The following is a 19170-nucleotide window of genomic DNA, read 5'->3' as shown; positions in this document are numbered from 1 at the left end:
CTAAATCCATCAGTTCTTCACCTAGAAGTAGATATCACATTTTATCATGAATTTTTTGGATTTGTGATTGCTCATTACTGTCTTTCTGTTACTGTCTTTCAAAATTCTTTATCTTTACAATATTGTTGTTATTTACAAATTGTTCTTTTGGTTTGATTTTTCATTTTGCATCAGTTCATAGGAGTATTTTCGGGTTTTTCTGAAACCATCCTCCATCATTTTTTGCAGCACACTATCACATTCATATGCCATAAATTATTCAGATATTCTTCAGTTATTGGTCATTCCCTCAGTTTCCAATTCTTTGCCACCAAAAAAAGAGATGTTATTAAGTATTTTTTTAAACATGTGGACCCTTTTGCTTTTTTATTGATCACTTTGGGTTATAAACTTAGTAGTTTTGTAGTATTGCAGAGGCAAAGGGCACACACAGTTTAATAGCTTTTTGGGTATAGTTCCAAATTGCTTTCTAGAATGGTGGAACTAGTTCATAGTTCTATGAGCGATGCATTAGTGTACCTGTTTTTCCACAGCCCTCCAGCATTTGTCATCTTTTTTTTTTTGGTCATCTTGCCATTCTGATGGGTGACAACTGGTACATCAGGGTTTTTTAAATTTGAATTTCTCTGATAATTATTATTTAGAACATGTTTTTCATGCTATTGCTGTTGATAGCTTGGATATCTCCCTTTAAAGCTTCCCTATTCATGTCCCTTGTATCAGTTACAAAAACACTCTTGCTCCTGTAACTTTGATTGTTCTCTGTATATCTAAAAAAATGAGACATTTATCAGAAATAAAAAAAAATTTTCCCCCAAATATTCCTCCCCCTTTTTTCTTTTCTATTTTTTTCTAATTTTAGTTGCATTGGTTTTGTTTGGGCAAAACCCTTTTAATTTTATGTAATCAAAATGACTCATTTTGTTTCCTATGAGTCTTTCTTTCTTTTATTTGGTCATGAACTCTTCTTCTGTCCACAGATCTGGCAGGTAATTTTTTTTATGTTCTCTAATTTGATTATGATACGTCTAGATCATATACCTATTTTGAGTGTATCTTGATATATGGTATGAGATGTTGGTCTATACCTAGATTCTCCAAGGGAATAGGGCTATAGTAAACAAAGAAATAAATAGCTAGGTTCATTTAAAAAGTTTTTTAAAGTCTGTAAGAGTCATATAGAATGTCTCAAAATTGAAATTCACCTCAAAGATCATCTAGTCCAAATTCAATCTGAAAAGTAATATCTTCTATGGCATTCCCACAAGTGGTCATCTACTTTCCCTCTTATTTCTCATTTTCCCCTTTTTTCATTTCCCATTTCCTTATTGGATAAGATGTATTTTGTACCCAACCATATGTGTATATGTGTTCTTCCCTCCTTTAATCAGTTCAGATGAGAGTGAGGTTCAAGTGCTGTTTAGTTCCTCCAATGGCCACCTCCTTATTGTATAAACTCCTCTTTTTACGTTCCGTTTATGTGAAATAATTTCCCCCATTCTTCTTCTTCCTCACCTTTCTCCTAGTGAATTCTTTCCCCATACCCATTCCATTTTTCTTTTGAGTTCATCCAAATACAACAGAATCTCACCCAAGCACTCTATGACCCCTGATAATGATAAAGTTCAGAGGGGTTACATGTATCATTTCCATATATAAGAATATGAACAATTTAACTTTGTTTAGTTCCTTATGATTTCTCACTCATGTTTACCTTTTTATACCTCTCGACCCCAGTATTTGTATGTCAAATTTTCTAGTCACCTGTTTGTTTGTTTTTTTTAATTAGGAATGCTTAGAAGTAGTCTATTTCATTACAAATCCATTTTTTCCTCTGTAGGATTATACTGTTTTCCTGGCAAGATAATTCTTGGTTGTAACCTAGATCCTTTGCCTTCTAGAATATCATATTCCAGGTCTCTTCTTCATTTACAGGGGTGAATCTTAAATTGTGTCTGACCCTGATTTTGGATCTTTGGTATTTGAACTATTTGTTTTTGGTTGATTGCAATATTTTTCTCTTGAGTTAGGAGCTTTGGACTATGGCTACAATTTTCCTAGGAGTTTATATTTTGGAGGTTCTTTCTTGAAGTGATTGGTAGAGTATTTTAATTTCTTCTTTGCCTTCTGGTTATATGAGATCTGGATAGCTTTTTTTTATGACTTCTTGAACTATGATTGTTAGGTTCTTTTTTGTTGTTGTTCATGGACTCTCTCTCTTTTCTTGTCCAATCTGTTTTCCATGTCAGTTCTTTTTCCTGTGAACATATTTTTCCATTTTTCACATATTTTTCCATTTTTTCAGTCTTCTGGCTTTGTTTTATTATTTCTTGATGTCTCATAATGATATCATAGACATCATATAGTCAATTCTAATTTTCGTTCATTCATTCAATTTCTTCAGTAAAATATTTTATCTCTTTTTCTAATCTGTTATTCTCTTTTCATATCTTTCTTCCTTAGCTCTTGACTCTTTCCTAATCTTTCCTCTACTGCTCTCAACTGTTTTTTTAACATCATTTTTGGCTCCTTTTTTAATTCCTAATTTAACTGTTCTAGGAATTCTTGTTGGACTTCTTTCCTAGCTACAACTTTCTTAGAGGCTTTGCTTGTAGATGTTTTGGAGTCATCCTTTTCTTCTGTGTTTGTGTCTTGAGCTTCTCTGTCACTATTATAGCTCTTTATTGTCAGGTTCTTTTTTGGTTTGTTCATTCTTCTAGTGTACTTCTCAAATTTAGATTTTACGTTAATGCTGGACTGGGAATGGGGCACCGCAGTATTTCAGCGTTTTCAAAGTGGTGTGATACAAAGCAATGTCTTGCTCTCTCAGACCTCTTCTGATCTGAGTTCTGAAAATTCCTGGCCCAAGTTTGAGTCTGTCACCTTGTTTCTATTGGGAGTTTCAGCAGATTGTTGCTTGACTTGGCTCCTATTGGCTTCTAAAAAGCTCTCTGGGTTCAGAGTGTCTGAACCACCAGCTCCTCATTAATCTAGGAGATTGTATTCTGCTCCGCGATTAGAGCCACACATCTATTAGTTGTTTCCTGCAAGTTTTTCCTCGGGCCTAGGCTTGTGACTGTTCCTCTTTGCCCTGATCTATGATCAAGCACTGGGTGATGAGCAATAGTGATGTCAGATGGCTCCTGTTCCTGCACCCAGTACTTTCTTAGGGATCCCCTGGAATCTTTCTGGTTCCCTGTCTTAGTTCCCTTTCAGTACCTGGTGCTGTGTTTCTCGCCAGAATCTTCCATTGACCTCTCTGTCTCCCTAAGCAGCCCTGGGATTGGAAATATGATTTACTGTGACTTCCTTTTGGCTTTCCTGATCAGATCCTACTACTTCTATTGGAGCATTCTGTAGATTTTTGTTGAGAAGGTTTATGTGTGTGTTTTTGAGAATCTAGATTCTATTGCCTCATTCTACCATCTTGGCTCTACCTTGATTACATTTTAATCTAGTTTTGGCAGAACTATGGAGGGTTTCTTACCACATGTGTTTTTATATCTCTGCTCTCCCTGATGGAATTGGCATTTTCTGAACATTTGCTCTTGACTTCCTTTTCTTCTCTCTCTACACTCTTTTCCTTAGCAATCTCATTCATTCCTATGACTCCAGCTACCATTTCTATATAATTGACTCCCCAAAATGTATCTTCAGCTCATACCTCTCTTCTGAGCTGCAGACCTACTTCTCTAGCCAACTACAAAACATTTCCATCTACATGACCTATTGGTACTTTAAGCTTAACAAAACTAAAACTAAACTCATTAACTTTTTGCCTATATTTGCCCTTCCTTCTGACTTTAGTATTTCTTTCTGTGGCATCACCATTTATTTAGTCTCCCATGCTTCTATCCTAGGGGTTATCTTTGATTCTTTCTTCTCTATCATATACATTAAATTCAGAAGCCTAAAGGATTCTGCTTATGCAATGTTTCTTGCATCCATTTCATCTCTTCCATTTCTATTGCTTCTACTCTTTTACAGGGCTTTATCCCCATGCTCTTAAACTATTAGACTCCTACTAGATCTTCCTGCCTTTCTTCTTCTTTCTCTCTCTCTCCATCAATCATTCTTTCAGACCTCTGTCAGGATTATCTTTCTTACATACCTTATGGAACAGTGGAAATAACACTAGACCTGGTGTTAGTAAGAGCTTCATTCAAATTCTGTTTCTGAGATTTACAGTTGCATGTCTATGGCCAAATAACTTAACTCCTCTGAGCCTATTTCCTCATCTGCAAAATGGGGATAATAGTAGCTGGAGTACTAACAAGTCTCATTAGGTCTTTGTGAAGATCAAATGAGATCATGTGTGTAGAGCTCTTTATAAGCCTTAAGTTTTATAAAAATCCATTTATTACTATTCTGATACAGACTAATAAACTTGGTGGTGTGAGGAAATGAAATGAAATTTACTATTACAACCACTGCATGATGGATTTGTAATATACTTTCTGAGAAATCTATTTTAAAAGTTACTAATCCTACTTTTTGTGCTGTGAATGGATCAGTTTTTAAAAGGACCACAATATCGATATCTTTAGGGTGTTCCAAAAGTCTTAGTCCAGTTGTAAGCTATTGGAAATAGTGTATTTTCACCAGAAGAATGTTATACAGAATTTCCTTTTATCCATTCTATAGTCCTTGGTCAGGGAGACACAATGCTGAGTTGCATCTTTGAGCAAGAACAAGGGAAGTCAATGTCAAATCCTTCTTTGGGAATGCTCTCTTTTGAGCCTATGGGCTTTTAGCAGGGGAAACATTTCTCAAGCCAGCTGCTTAGCATTCATTCTTGAAATGCAAATAAGTTTCTTTCTTCTCCTTCACTGGATCCCCAAGCTCTCTCTAAGGCTGGAGGTTAGATGTGAGTACTGCAGTCATTTTGGTGGACTGCCCCTTTCACCGGTTTACTTATCTGCACCATGACTCTGCTTCAGTGCCTGGAGGGGACTGCAATGCAACAGATTTGAGGATGAAGCAGCAAGTGAACACAGATGCTACAGTTCAGAACTCAACAGAGCCAGGACTAGGAGATGAGGTTGTGCCAGAGAGCCCTCCGAATGTTTTAATGAAGGCAGGAATTTGCCTTTTCTTTCTCCTGTGCCTCACCCCAGGGGTATGAATTCAGCCATAAACAGATTTATCAAAGACAGTAATTTAGCATTATGTTTTATAGTTTGGAAGCTTAATTTTTAGGGAATGCTGAGATTCTAGGGTTTATCTTGCTCCATCCCTGAGAGCTGGTATTAAGGTGTATTTTTATGTTGACTGATAATTTGCCACTAACAGTTGAAACATGAATGCATCATTGCTTCAGTTTAAATGCAGAGAGTGGCAATAATAACTTATGTTTAGTTTAATTATACATTTCAAACCAAGGATAGTACATGTTGACTGAACAGGAGTGCAAGGAAATTAAAAATTCTTGAGCTGGAATCCTCTTTTGGTTGTTTATTCTTATTTTTTGGAAACCAATTCAGCAAAAAAATATGTTAAGCACCTACTGTGTGCCAGACTTTGTGCTAGGCCTTGAGGAAAATGTAAAGATAAGACTGGGCTAGAACTCAAAGACATTATGATCTAGTAGTACACATGCAAAATAGGATATGGTGGATGCCTAAGGAACAGTACTATGAGATACAGTGCTCTGAGAGTTCACTTCTGGCTGAAAGGATTAGGGAATATTTCATGGGCGGTTTGGTAACACTTGAACTAAAGGAGAGATACTATTTCAACCAGCAGAGTGGGAATGATAGAATCCAGGTATAAGCACAGAGGAAGAAAAGTGCAAGATACATTCAGTAGATACAGGGTACTCCAATTTAATTAGTGTGTAGAGGGGAATAGGAAGAAGTAAACCTATAAAAGCAGGTTGGAGTCAGATCGTGGTAGACCTTGAATTCCAAAACCAAAAGATTTGGCTTTATTTGGTAGGCACTGGGGAAGTCTTGAAGGTTTTTTAATGCAGTAATGTGATCATATATTAAAGAACTTCCCACCTCCTTTAGTTTTCTTTATTCTGGTTACAAATGGCTGAACTATGAATGTCTAATGGCAAGTGTCATTGTATAAAAATCATAACCTTCATTCTAAATGTAAATTTTGTGTCAGTAACTTATTCTTAGCTGTATATGATTATAAGTGTATATAATGGTAATACACTTAGAAAAAGGACCAAACTATTTTGAGACCTCAGCCCACTCTACTCTACCTCTCCATAGCATTCTCTGGTGCACATCTTTTATGGTTAACAAACTGCCATTCATATTAGCCCTGTGTCTTCCTCCTTGAAATGATTTAGTATATATTCTGTATTTATTTACATATGTTTACACACTCTGACACAAATTAGCTTTGTGATGCTGATCCAGTCAAGTTCAGTGCTCCAGGCTCTTCTACAAGATGCTGACTTGCATTGGTAGAGGGATTCCTCATCCTGTAGTTCCTTATACTAACAGAATGAAAGAACAAGGGTGGGGAACCTGTGACCTTGAGGCCACATGTGACCCTCTGAGTCCTCAAATGTGGCCCTTTGACTGAATCCAATTTTATAGAACAAATCCTTTTATTTTGGATTCCAAGGGCAGCACTTGAGGAGCTAGTGGGCCACATGTAGCCTCAAGGCTACTTCCCCACCCCTGTTCTAATCTCTGTCCCTAATCCTGAATTTATACATAATATATATACATATATACAAATATGTACATATATATGTGTATATGTCTATCTCTATGAACTTTCTTGAAGGCAGGGAATGTTTTGTTTTGTTTTGTTTTTGTATCCTCAAAACAAAGTACAGTGCCAGGCCCATAAGTGCTTAATAAATGCTTGTTGAATAGACAGATATAGATACACATTTTACATATATATGTATATAGATACATATATCACATTCATATATGCACATGGGACACATATAAAACTCATTTCTTTTGAGTTTTAGTCATTTGATCTTCAGTCATTATAAATGTACAGCAGTTAGATGGCACAGTGGATAAACTGCCTGGCCTGAAGTTAGGAAGAGTCATCATCTTCCTGAGTTCAAATCTGGTCTCAGATGCTTACCAGCTGTGTGACCCTGGGCAAGTCACTTAATCCTGTTTGCTCCAGTTTCTTCATCGGTAAAATGAGGTGGAGAAGGAAATGGCAACCCACTTCAATATCTTTCCCAAGAAAAGCCCAAATGGGTCATGAAGAATTGTTTACAGCTGAAAAACACCAACACCACAAATGTAATGGGAGATGCCAACTTGACAAGTTATTTCTTCTAGAACTGAAAAGAGCCAGATGTCATATCCAGAGTTGAAAGTGGTCAAGATACTGGGGATAATTTGTCTAACCAGGACTTCATCTTAGCAATATGGTAGATATGAGTTCAATACTAACTTGGTCCTACCAATGGAAGTACAAATTCCACAGCTTCCATAGACAATGCTTTGAAACAAAAATGTGTAGTACCTCATAGCACATATGCTGCTGCAAATTTTGGAAGTTTTGGCTTCTATTAGCCTTTTTCCCACTGTCTTAATAAAAGCCTGTAGACTGAAGAACAATTTTTAAACTGTTTTCATGGTTTACCTTGCTACTTATTTCTCAAGGGCTTCCAAGCAGGGCTCCTAGAGATAGTGGAGTGCATCTAATGGATACCAGTAGAGGGCAGTGATGCATACATTTGAGATGGACTCCATTCATCATTTCCCTCCACTAAACAATCTCTTCTTCCCTGGCTCTTCCATGGTGGAAAATTTCAAGAATCCTAATCTCAAAAAATCTGACTCCACTGCAGCTCTCAACTAGGTAGAATTCTTGTAAATTTCCCCCATTCGATTTCTGTCCAGGGACAGAACTGATCTGCTGTCTCCTTGACACCTAGGAAACAGTTAAGTGATGTTAAAGTCATGGGCTAGGCTACATTTTATATTTATAGAATTGTTATTGTTTGCAGTGAAATGATCAATTAATAATCTAAGCTGTAAAGCAGACTGGTAAGATGAAAAATTGGTCATGTTTTTAGCAACTCCCAAACCACCGCAGTATGCAGTAATTTTGGCATTAGTTAGCCTGAAGGTTAAAGGCAAATATGAAAGCTAAGACTAATATGTTTTTGGGGGGGTTACAATATTTATGTAACTTGTTAAGATACATACATAAATGAAAGGAAAATGAAAACAGTAATCTTGGATGAAACATTATTTTAATTTCATTGTATCATGTTGTAAAGATGATACTTCTCTAAGGTCAAAGTTTTGCAGAGATCCTAAGTTAAGGGCTATTCAAAGGGAGAGGGAAACTGGGGAAGAGACCGGGAAATTCCACCGCAGTCGGGAGGAAGGGGAGCGAGTTGTTCTCCTCCAGTCCCCCCTTCTTGTTACCAAACCTGCGCTCTTCTGGGCGTTCTAGCTCACTTCTCCTCCCTGGACCCCCCTCTCTTTGCTTCCCATATCGGCCAGTTTCAATCATCTGATCCTTACTGGGCCCGACGCCAAACGTGGGGACTTCCAGGGCCCCACTACGTGGACTAGGGAAGACGGGCTGATACCCAACCCCCTAGTACAATACAAGACGGAAAGGCTGGAGCCGTCCCAGCTTGCAGCACTGCCAGTTTTTTTTGTTCCTCATAAAGTGACAAAGTGTTCGGGAGGGAGGAGAGATCCCTCGTCCTTGCCCGGCGGCTCAGCCGCTGTCCGCTCCCCGCAGGATCGCTTTTCCTGCCGTTGCCGCAGCAGCAGCTGGATTTTTAGGTTTTCTCCAGAAGTCCCAACGCCCTCCACGGCCTTCTCCCCCACACCTGAGCGCGGGCCTCGACGCCTGCACTCCTCGGAGAGCCCCCTCCCGCCTGGGCGCCCCGCGGCCACCGCTCAGCTGGCGCGCGCTCTCTCAGTTCCACGTGCGTTCCCGGGACAACAGCAGGCGAGGCCTCCGCGCGCGCTCCCGCTCTCGCCCTCCTTTCAGCACGCGCGCGCGCTCTGGAGGCCGCGGCCGCGCGCGCTGCTTTTCCCAGTTGCTGGAGTCTCGGGTGTGGGAGGAGGAGGGAAGAGGAGGAGGAGGAGGAGGAGGCGGCTTCGGGCGGGCTCGGGTGGGGGGTGCGCCAGTGGGCGGGAGCGATCTGGAAGAGCTCCGCAGGAGGCTCGGCGAGGTGAGGGGCGAACCCCCTCTTCCGAAATCCGCTCCCCGCCCCCCTCCGAGAGCCGGCCCCTGCACTGGGCATTTGGCCGAGGGAGGGTCGCGGGCGCTGCGGGGCGGGCCTGGGTCTGACGCCCCCCCGATTCGGGGGTGGGGAGGGCGACATGGGGCGCCGGGCCGAGCCCCCGCGGCTCCCCGCTGCCGCCGGGCGCTAGGCTGGGCGAGCGGAGCCGCAGCCGGGCCGCCCGGGGATCCCCTCGGTGACGGTGACGAGGATTGCCGCGGAGGAGGGCGGCTGAGGCGGCCGCCGAGGAGCGGGAGCCCCGGCGCCCCCCGAGGGCCGGAGACACGGAGCGGCGGCGGCGGCGGCGAGGGCGCAGGGGCGGCCCGGCGCAGCGGCGGGGCCGGGGGCCGGGGTAAGCACCGGGGCGGGGGCGTGCGTGTGTGTGTGCGTGTGTGTGTGCATGCATGTGCATGCGTGTGGGGAGGGAGGGAGCACCCACCTCCCGCTCTCAGGGCGCAGTCCAGTTTTAAAATCATTTTACAACCCAAGTGGTCCGCTCCCTGCTCCCTGTCTGCCTTTTAAATCCTGGGGTGGGGGTGGGGGTGGGGGGCGTGGTAGTGGATACCTATTGGAATGACCTTCCTCTGTTTTCACCCCCTCCAAGAAATCCCCCAAACGCATAAAACAACCAGCTGCCTGCCTCCTTGGTGCTTCTGCACAGTGGCAAAGCCGGCTGAAAGGACCCCCTGCTGTCATTTGGGGTTTTCAGTTCAGAATAGAGCCTCTGCTGCGCCGTAGAGCGACTCTCCAGGAGTCGAGGAAGCGGGGGTCCCCCCCTCCCTTTCCCCCTCCCCCCAAGAGACCGGAAGCTCCCGGGAGAGCCTCTCCGGTGGTTTGCCTCTGCTGCCCACGGGAGAGATTGCAGGTTTGCCTCCTCCTTCCCGGTGCTGTGCCTGTGCCTGTGCCTGTGCGGGCCGGTCTGAGGAGATGACAGTCTTCTCAGGGTTCTTTCTCTCATTGAGGGAAGTGGCTGTCATATTATTATCCCGACTCTGTGGGTGACTCCTTATTTCATTGTGAATTTCCCTCCACCTGGTCCCTTTCTCAGTTTAGTAAGCTGTTGCCTCCTGTGTGGACCCAATATTTCTTTAAAATATTTTGTAAACAAAAACAAATGGAAATAAGTAAGTCGATTTAAAAAAAAAATTAAACATGGGTTCGCCCCCTAAGTCAGAGTTTGGATCTTTCCTAACTTTAACATCCTTGATCGTTGAAGCTTAATGGAAGGTGGAGGTGGAAGATTCAACGGGATTTCTAGGATGCCGTTTAATTATTACCTTTTAAGGGATAAATGTAATTCCCTTTTTGATCTGCACACTGAATTAGTGTTCTTTTAAAGTGCCCGAGGCCCTCAGTGATGCTTCATAGAAAGATAACTGGTAGCTGTTGTTGTAGCGCAGGGTCACTTATGCTTTTCCTTCCAGAAGTCGATTTTGGACTCATTTCAGGCCTTAAAGTCAGAAAGCTTTCCTTTTGTTTGGATGCCTTTGGGAGTAACATATGTTCATATTTCCAATGGATTATTTTAAGCACATATTTGATAACGAAGTTAGATTCCATGGAATTCACTAGTTCTGATTTAGTGTTTAATTTGTTGTCATAATTGAAAAAGGACAGACTTTTAAGGAGTAGCAGCTAAGTAGATACATTTTTCCCCAGATTTTTGCTAGGTAAATCAAGTCTATCCAACTTGAGGTCTTGACATTTAGTGCTAATTCTTAAGGATAAACGAAATAGAGGATTTAATGGTTGCCAAAGCCTGATGCCAAAGGTTTTTGAAGGCTCATTACATTGAATCCTTTCAGTGAACTTGCTTGCAAATTATCTGACATTTTAGTGCCATGGACTTATATTTCAGTGATCCTTTGGAGGCTGCTCTTTTGCGTGAAATTGGATATTTGGAGATGCTTTATTAGAAGAAGTAGATACTATTGAGGCAGGAGCTGTACTCAAGTCATTTATCTTCTGCCGACCTTCATCTCTTTTGGAGTCCATGAAATAAAGCAGCACTTTGGACAGAGACTTGCCAGTATAGTGGCTGGGGTGGAAGACCAGTTTATAGTAATAAATGAGAATATAAACTGGAATTAGTTAGAGGGTTAATTAAGGTAGATCTGTTAAGGAGGTCAGAGAGGAAATAGTTAATTGGAAGACTTCAGTTATATAACTTTTTGTTGGGGTAGGGGGAGAGAGGGCTTAACCTTTCTTGCAAAGTAGCTCAGCTGTCAGGCTTTTTAATGTTCATTAGAATTCTTGAAGTTTTCCCCCCTTTCTCTCTCTTCTGTTTGCTGGTACCTTGTAGGTAAATATCTAAATTTTTTTTTCAGCAAAATACTCTTAAATATTTCATGCAACTATATGTACATACACATAATACACACATACATAAACACATGTGTACTACTATATTAGTATATATGTATGTATGTATATATTAGTATATATGTATATTGGTATATATGTATATATATACGTACACACATATATAGTGTTTTCCTCTGCTGTACCAGGTATTACAATATGGGTTGGAAGGTTACATGTTTCAATGCATTTCACATACATGAAGAGTGGGAACTGCTCTTACAGGAATATGATATCAGAAGAAAAAGGAAGTAAGAATTCAGTAGTAAAAGATTCAATTAAAACTACTATTTGGGTGGTCAGTTATAGAACTTAACCCTTCCATTATCAAGTAGATATACTTTATATATGCAATATATGCATACTGTATGATAGAGATATTCAAGTGTAAACACAGTATCAGTTTTAGCTTTTGTACAATGACCTATGTCAGTATTAAATTGATTCAACTGTTAAGGGTAGTTGTCTAATGTCTTCAAACTAGCCAACATTTAAACTAGGTGCAGAAAGTTAAAGAATGCAGGAGCACAATACATGCAATTTTTCCAGCTTTAAAATTCCGTGATGAGTCCATATTTCTTTCTTTGAATTTTTTTTTTGAAAATTACAAAAAAGTTTCTGTTGTTTGAGCCAGTTTTCAATTATTCTGGAGCTGATACCAAGAAAATGATTATCCACACTTTCCGTCTTTTTCCATTATGCAGCTGGCCTTTGGTGCATTTCCCTACTTGACCTTACTTCCATGAGAAGTGAACCCAGAGGATATGAAACTCAGACCATTTTTATAAAGCTCTAAAGAGAATCTTTGTGGCCATACCTTATGATTGGTCCACATTAGACCTGTTGTTCAGTTCTGCCTTGTCTGTATAGCTAGTTTTTATTTACATGTATAAGAGTAGGTGACTAGTGCAGACCATTTCAGATCAGTCCAGATTGTTTGAAGCTTTAACAGTTTTACTCAGCACCAGTATATTTTATCTAATATAGACCCTGACCTAAATAGCCTTTTTCTTAATTACAACAAGAGCTTAAAATACTGTTTGTTATAGAACTGTAAGACTCAGGTTCAATTTCTGCTTCTGACACATGCTGGCTGTGTGACCTTGGGCAAGTCATTTAACTTCTCTGGGCTCTGTGCAACTCTTTAAGACTTAAGTTGCAGAGAAGGTGGCTGCATGAATTGGTAGAGGGAGTCTCTTCACCTAGGAATTCCTTGAAATCCCAGGTCTGGTTCCTGTATCTTAACTTTATCATAATCCTTATGTGCTAGCCACTGAAAGATTATTACGGTGGTTTTGAATACATTTTCTGTTTGTTTTGTTTTAATTTTGCTAATTGGCTAATCATAACTGATCAGGAACTGAATTTTTCTATTTCGTTTCATGGAGCTATTCCTCTGCTTGCAAACTGATTTTACGTACCTGTCCTATTTTCGACCTTCCTTAAAGGGAAAGAAAGTGTGTCTTGTTTTAACAGGGCTACGATTATAATTTTCTTGTCTTCATATATACTGCATTTTGTTGAAACCTTCTGTGTTATTTAGGTCAGAATCTAAAGTATCGTCTCCAGGTGTGAAAAATAAGAAGGACATTTAACCCATTTTGTCCAAAAAATAGATATGACTAATATCAAGAGGCTTTGATTAAGATGTTTTTAATGCTAGCATTTGATTTTTAGGTTTTCTTTCCTTTAATAACATTGCCTAAACAAAGAATGAACAAACCAAAAAAAAAAAAAATCACCTTTTCTGTAAATTATCTGTTAAGAGCAAACTTGCTTCCCTAGAAGTGGGTGAAAGGTTTAGTTACCATAGGATCTGAAGGCTCAGGGAGTGAATGGAGTTTTACTGCTTTAGCTGATGCTGGAGCTCTGTGGATCAAAGGATGAAGTGGAAGGATATGTAACATTGTGGCCTTTGGTATGTCTTTCTCCTGGGCACTTGTTTGTTGTGGTTGGGTATGGGGGCAGAATGCTCTTATTACACCTGGGAAATTGTATCATTCTAAGTTGTTATATCTCAAGAAAGATAGTTCAGAGAAGGGCAAGTGAAATGGCACGTTACCACAATTAAGAGTAAGACTTGAAAATTAAGCATCTTGAGTTGTGGTGGTCTTACTGGAAGAAAAGCTGCATTCTGTTGCTTTTGACATTTTGTACCAAAGGGCAGCCTTTTTACCCACAGGCTGAAAAGCATGGTACAAGTAATAGGAGAGAGAAAAAAAAAATCAGAAGGAAAACAGTGAAAAGAGAGCCACAGACATAGTGTTGACAGGGTACAAATAGATACTGATGGCAGAGAAAAGGACTGTCATGAAGAGACAGATGATGAAGTGGGTCTTTGATGTGGAGATGAGTGGCAAATAGACACTTAAACCTCAGCATCTCTGAAAGACAGCATTGTACCACACTAAAGGCACATCATTGATAAAGAAACTTTGTATTTGGGTGAGGAAGGGCTAAGAGCATTAGTGTGCCATGAAAGCCAGTAATTAGCTGTAGGTAAATCAGTCTGCCTAGGCAAGACAATTGTAACACTTATTCTGTGGGAAGTAGAGTTAGTGTCTGGAAGTGTGTGATTCATTCCATGGACCAGAATGTTGGCTAATTACCACGGAATAAATTTCTTAAGAAACTTGATCTATTATGCAGGTTTTTAAGAATAATATAATACGATATGAGGCAGCTAGGGGGCAAAGTAAACAGAACACTGAACATGGAGTCCTGAATGTAAATTGACCTGCTGTCTAATACAGCCTATTAACAGGCAATCACAACTTCATGAAACTTACATGAAAATTATGTTTATTACATGAGAAATGAACATTCATGTGGAACCCAGAGAGTTCACATTATGGATAGAAGTTTATATTTTTATAACAGTAGGACAAAGGAAAGCAGAGATATCGGAAAGGGGTGTGGCATGGGAAGGGGAAAGGTGCAGTAAAAGTGGGAAAAGGACAAAATCCTCCTTATGGGGAGGAGCTGGGTAATGGCAAAAGTCTTTCTTTTCCCTTGAGAACTGCTTGGCTGAAGTTAGGTTGGCCTCCTTAACTGTGCAGGGTCCCAGATGCACAGACTTAGTGCAGACTATCTGGCTCCTGTCCTGACTCACAAGGACACATTGGGAGTCCAACTTGGGATGCAAACGACACATCATGTTAGCTCAGGTTGGGGTTTTCCCCTGGACATATTCAGGGCCTACTGCATGGTCTGGGTCCAGGGTTTGTGGAAAATATGGCAACTCAAAAAGAAGTTCAGGGGACCCCTTAACAAGGTCACTTATTAGCTGACTGACTCTGGATATGCTGTTTAACCTCTTTGCCTCAGTTTCTTCATCCATAAAAGAAGTATAATAATAGCATCTACCTCCAAGGGTGGTTGTGAGAATCAAACAATATAATATTTGTAGAAAACTTTGCAAACCTTAGAGAACTATAAATGTTAGCTTTTTATAGCTTTAATATTAAAATAATATTAAAAGTATAATATTTAATGTTGCTTATGGCATGGTGTCATCTTCTTTTGCTTACCTTTCGTGCCTTCAAACTTTGTAGCTAGCCCCTAATAGTTTTTTTAGCCCTTTAAGAAAATGGTGCAAATGGGATAAAAGATTGGGAAGAAAGCTCACAAGAGGATGCCTAAGGTTGATTTTGTTAGTGATCCAGAAATTATAGATTATGTTTTGAATGGTGCAGGCAATTCAGAGTGTTCTAAGAGTCTGGAGGTGGATGATTTTCTGGTAACCAAGAAAGGTCCTTGAAAAAAGATTATGTGTGATATTGTCCAGGAGGTATGCCTTAAAATTCTCTTGCATTTATGAGAAAGAGGCAAATGATGAAAATGGAAGTGGACAAGAACTTTTTCCAGTAAAACAAGTTGTCTGGTAACTGCTGAGACCGTTGTTCATTTAGGCATTTGAGTCATATTATTTGTAGTTACATCTGTAGCTATGTTAGGTGAAGACCTGCCTTTAGGGTTGGAATGCACAACACTGGGTCTGATTATATACTGCTGTAGTGGCTTCTAATGATGATTCTAGGAGGCTTTGCCTTTCTGGAGAATGTGTTTGTCCAAAAGGATTTATTTTTCTATGTATTTTTGAGTAATGATTTAATAGAAGTGCTAATGAAGTGGCTCAATGATGGTGTGGAGGTAAAAAAAGGACACAGATCACATTTGTCTACATTTTTCAGTTCCCTTTTGTGTCTCCCCTCATGAAGAGACTGTAAATGAATTAAAGTAGACAAAATTCTTAGAAGGAGGTCTTCAATGAAGTTACCCAGAGACACTTCATTTTAGATTTTTTTTATCAGTGATTTAGATAAAGACTTAGATATATTTATTAAATATTCAAGTAATACAGAGCTAGGAAGGATAGCTAAAGCATTGGATGACAGGGTCAGCATCTAAAAAGTTGTTAATGGTTAGAATATTGGGCCAAATCTAATGTGACTGAGTTTAAAAGGGATAGATGTGAAGTCTTGTATTTGGGTTTAGAAAATCAACTTCAGTAGCTTCAGAAAGACTAGATAGCAGCAACTTAGCAAGCAGCTCAGCTGAAAAAAAATCTGGAGGTTTTAGTGGACTCTAAGCTCAATGTGCATCAGTAGTGCGGGATGGCAGTTAAAAAAATGAATACCAACTACTTTTGACCCTGCTTATTACTTCATCTATGTAAGGAACTTCTGGCCAGAAACTTTACCTCCCAATGCAGATTTAATGGAAGTGCTAATGAAGTGGCTCTGTGATATTGTGGAGGTAAAGAAAGGACACAGATCACATTTGTTTGTCTAAATTTTTTTTGTACCTTCTCTGTAATTTATAGTCTTAGAGCCCTTTGTACGTCTGCCAAGTGACAGGAGTACTGGGGCTGGAGTTAGGAGGACCCAGGTTCAGATTAGACCTCAGGCACTGACTGGCTGTATGAACCTGAGCAAGTCACTTAGCTTTTGTCTATCTCAGTTTCTTCAACTGTAAAACAGGGATAATAATCCCTCCAGAGTTTTTTGAGGATCAAATGAGGTGATATTTGTAAAGTGCTTAGCAGAGTGCCTGTAATATAGTAGGTACTTAATAACGCTTTTGTTGTTATTGTTCAGTTGGTTTAGTCATGCCTGAAACTTCATCACCCAGTTTGGGGTTTTCTTGGTGGCAAAGATACTGAAGTGGTTTTGCCGTTTCCTCCTTATTGTGTCCTCATTTTACAGTTGAGAAACTAAGGCATATAGGGGTTAAGTGACTTGCCCAGAGTCACATAGCTAATAAGTTTCTGAGGCCAGATTGAAATTGAGATTTTCCTGACTCCAGGCCAATGCTCTATGCACTGTACTATATATGTTTATTTCTTTCCATTCTCTTCCACTTACTCTTTGTCTTATTGCCGCTCATGTCTTCCCAAAGGAATACTTCTAGTTGTAACAGAGGACTGACAGATGCTGTCGGCGAAAGTCATAACATGTCATTTGGGTCCACCAAAAATTTGTTCTGAAATCTCACCTGGGTGCTCACTTCTGCATGGCAATCCTTTCCTTTCTTTATTGGCATTAGTCAGTAGTCCCCATAAGGACTGTTTTAAACTTTCTATTTCTCTTCCCCTTTACTTAATGCTTCAAGACTCACCATATTCCAGTCTCTGATAAAAAGATGACTTTTACCTTTGCTAATGCCAGACATTTTTATTGTGTCCTTACTCCTTTCCACTCTTTTTTTCTGGAAGTTTGATGACTGGATCATTCTTTCTCTCTCATTTTCTATCTCCCCTTGTATCCTTATTTCTTCCCTGATGACCATCCTTTACAATTTTTAAAACTTTATTTTAAAATTCTGAACTTTATCACCAAAAAAAGGTTTCTAGTACCTATAGCAGAACACAAAAAGAGGATTCTGTATGACAGTATGGATCTCCATTTCATTCTACTTACTTTTTAAAGTATTTAGTGCATTCCACATGTTACTTTCAATATATTACAAAAAAGTGACCCTCTTTTTTCATAACTGTTGCTGTTCCTGACAATTAAAAAAAGAGAAAGGAAAAAATAAATATTTTAATATAAGCATAGTGAAGCAAAAGCATGTCTGAAAAATGCCTCTTTCCATGATCTTGTGTTCATCTCTTCTCTGTTAGGACATGGGTAACATGCTTATATCAGAGTTCTGATATCCTTCTATGGATCATTATCCTTATTGTCCAAGATTCTCTGAAATAATTTTTCATCATTTCTTACAACATAATAATATTCCTTTCCATTCCTCTTTTACAAATTGTACAGTCATTACACAGTTGTGAAAAGAGGCAATCTAAGTCACCCCCTTAAATTTTGTTTTTCTTTTTGCCCCCTTTTATTCAGGATCAGAAAGTTTCTTTTATTTACAGCTATTCTATTCTCTCCTTAGTATTGTTCACTTAATTCTCCCCATCCCGACTTGTATCCCTGTGGAGTTTGAGGTATTTCTACAAATGAAGACACTGGTGACTTAGGATTCTTGCCATAATTTATGGAAATGTGTGTAAGAAAGTTTTGGACAAGTTTTTCCTCTATCCATTAAATTAGACCCCCCTCTCCTTTTTTTTAATCTTCACATTTCTTGTTAAACGTGACTGGAACCATCTTAGTTCCAGTGTCGACTCAGCTACACTGTAGGTTTCTGATTTCCACTCCTTCCTCCCTCCAAACCCATGGCCTCTTTTAACTTTATTTCCTTCCTCATTTTAAACCTACTTATCTTGTTTTGGAATTAAATTGCGCCTCTTTCTTTTGAGGAGTGTGGAATTTAATACATTGTTGGTACTAAAGAATCTTATGTTATTGTCAAGAAATCATTCTGGAAAGTTTTAGGTATGTGGAGGAAATCTTTCCTTAGCTTTTCTTCTGATGGCATTTACAATCTTGAATTCATTTATTTGTTTTTGCACACTCAGAAAGAGTCTCAGTTGGGACTCCAATTCAAGATTTCTTTCTTCTGGTTTTGTTAAAATCATATAGTTTGTCGTGTTATTTCTGCACAAGATCAGGAAACATTTAGTACATAATTTTTATATCACCATCTTGGTTCAATTTTCTCATTAGTTTGAGAGATTTTTTGGAGTTTAATTGAATTTTATTTTCTTAACACAGACCCGCACAACTTGGCTGTAGGTGGGGACCAAAATTAAAATAGGCTAAACTTCTTTGGATCACAGATAAGTTTTTAGTGGCTCACTTTCCAAGTAAAAGTATAATTAATGATTAAACTGTTTTGCAAATAAACCATATTAAAATTTTAAAAAGGACATTTCAATTAATATCAATTAATTACTTATTACTTAAAATTTTTATTTTTCATGAAATTGCTTCCCTCAGACTAGAGACAGACTGACAATATTTGGTTGTTACTGGTCATGTGACAAACAGGAGAGAGTGCTCAGTGATAACCCACCCACGAATTTACATGATGGACACAATAGTGACTAGTGGAAGACTGGTTAAGTGGGGCATGGACAAAGTACTGTTATTATCTCTACTTTCTTTAACATCCTTTACCTTTTTCCACAGGCCTTCTAAAATCTTTTGGTGGGTCGCAAGTGACTCTCGGGCCACATGTTGTGTAGGCTTGCCTTAAAACCTACTTTTTAGAGGTAA

The 19170-nt window shown here is 39.4% G+C and overlaps 1 protein-coding gene across 5 annotated transcripts in view; it reads left to right on the top strand.

The window, feature by feature from the left end:
- Positions 1-9447: 9447 nt before the first annotated feature.
- ARHGAP32 (Rho GTPase activating protein 32) overlaps positions 9448-19170 on the top strand; it is a 419500-nt gene continuing 409777 nt past the window's right edge. For 3 of the 5 annotated variants that reach the window (XM_072611577.1, XM_072611571.1, XM_072611574.1), the window contains exon 1: positions 9573-19166. The gene's annotated coding sequence lies outside the window, so the exon portion shown is untranslated. Of the gene's footprint in view, positions 9543-9572; positions 19167-19170 lie in introns of those variants that run through there. The other 2 variants (XM_072611576.1, XM_072611573.1) reach the window with 2 other exon arrangements.

Source organism: Notamacropus eugenii, chromosome 5, assembly GCF_028372415.1.
Source record: "Notamacropus eugenii isolate mMacEug1 chromosome 5, mMacEug1.pri_v2, whole genome shotgun sequence".
NCBI lineage: Eukaryota > Metazoa > Chordata > Mammalia > Diprotodontia > Macropodidae > Notamacropus > Notamacropus eugenii.
This window is presented reverse-complemented; position numbering and strand designations above follow the sequence as displayed.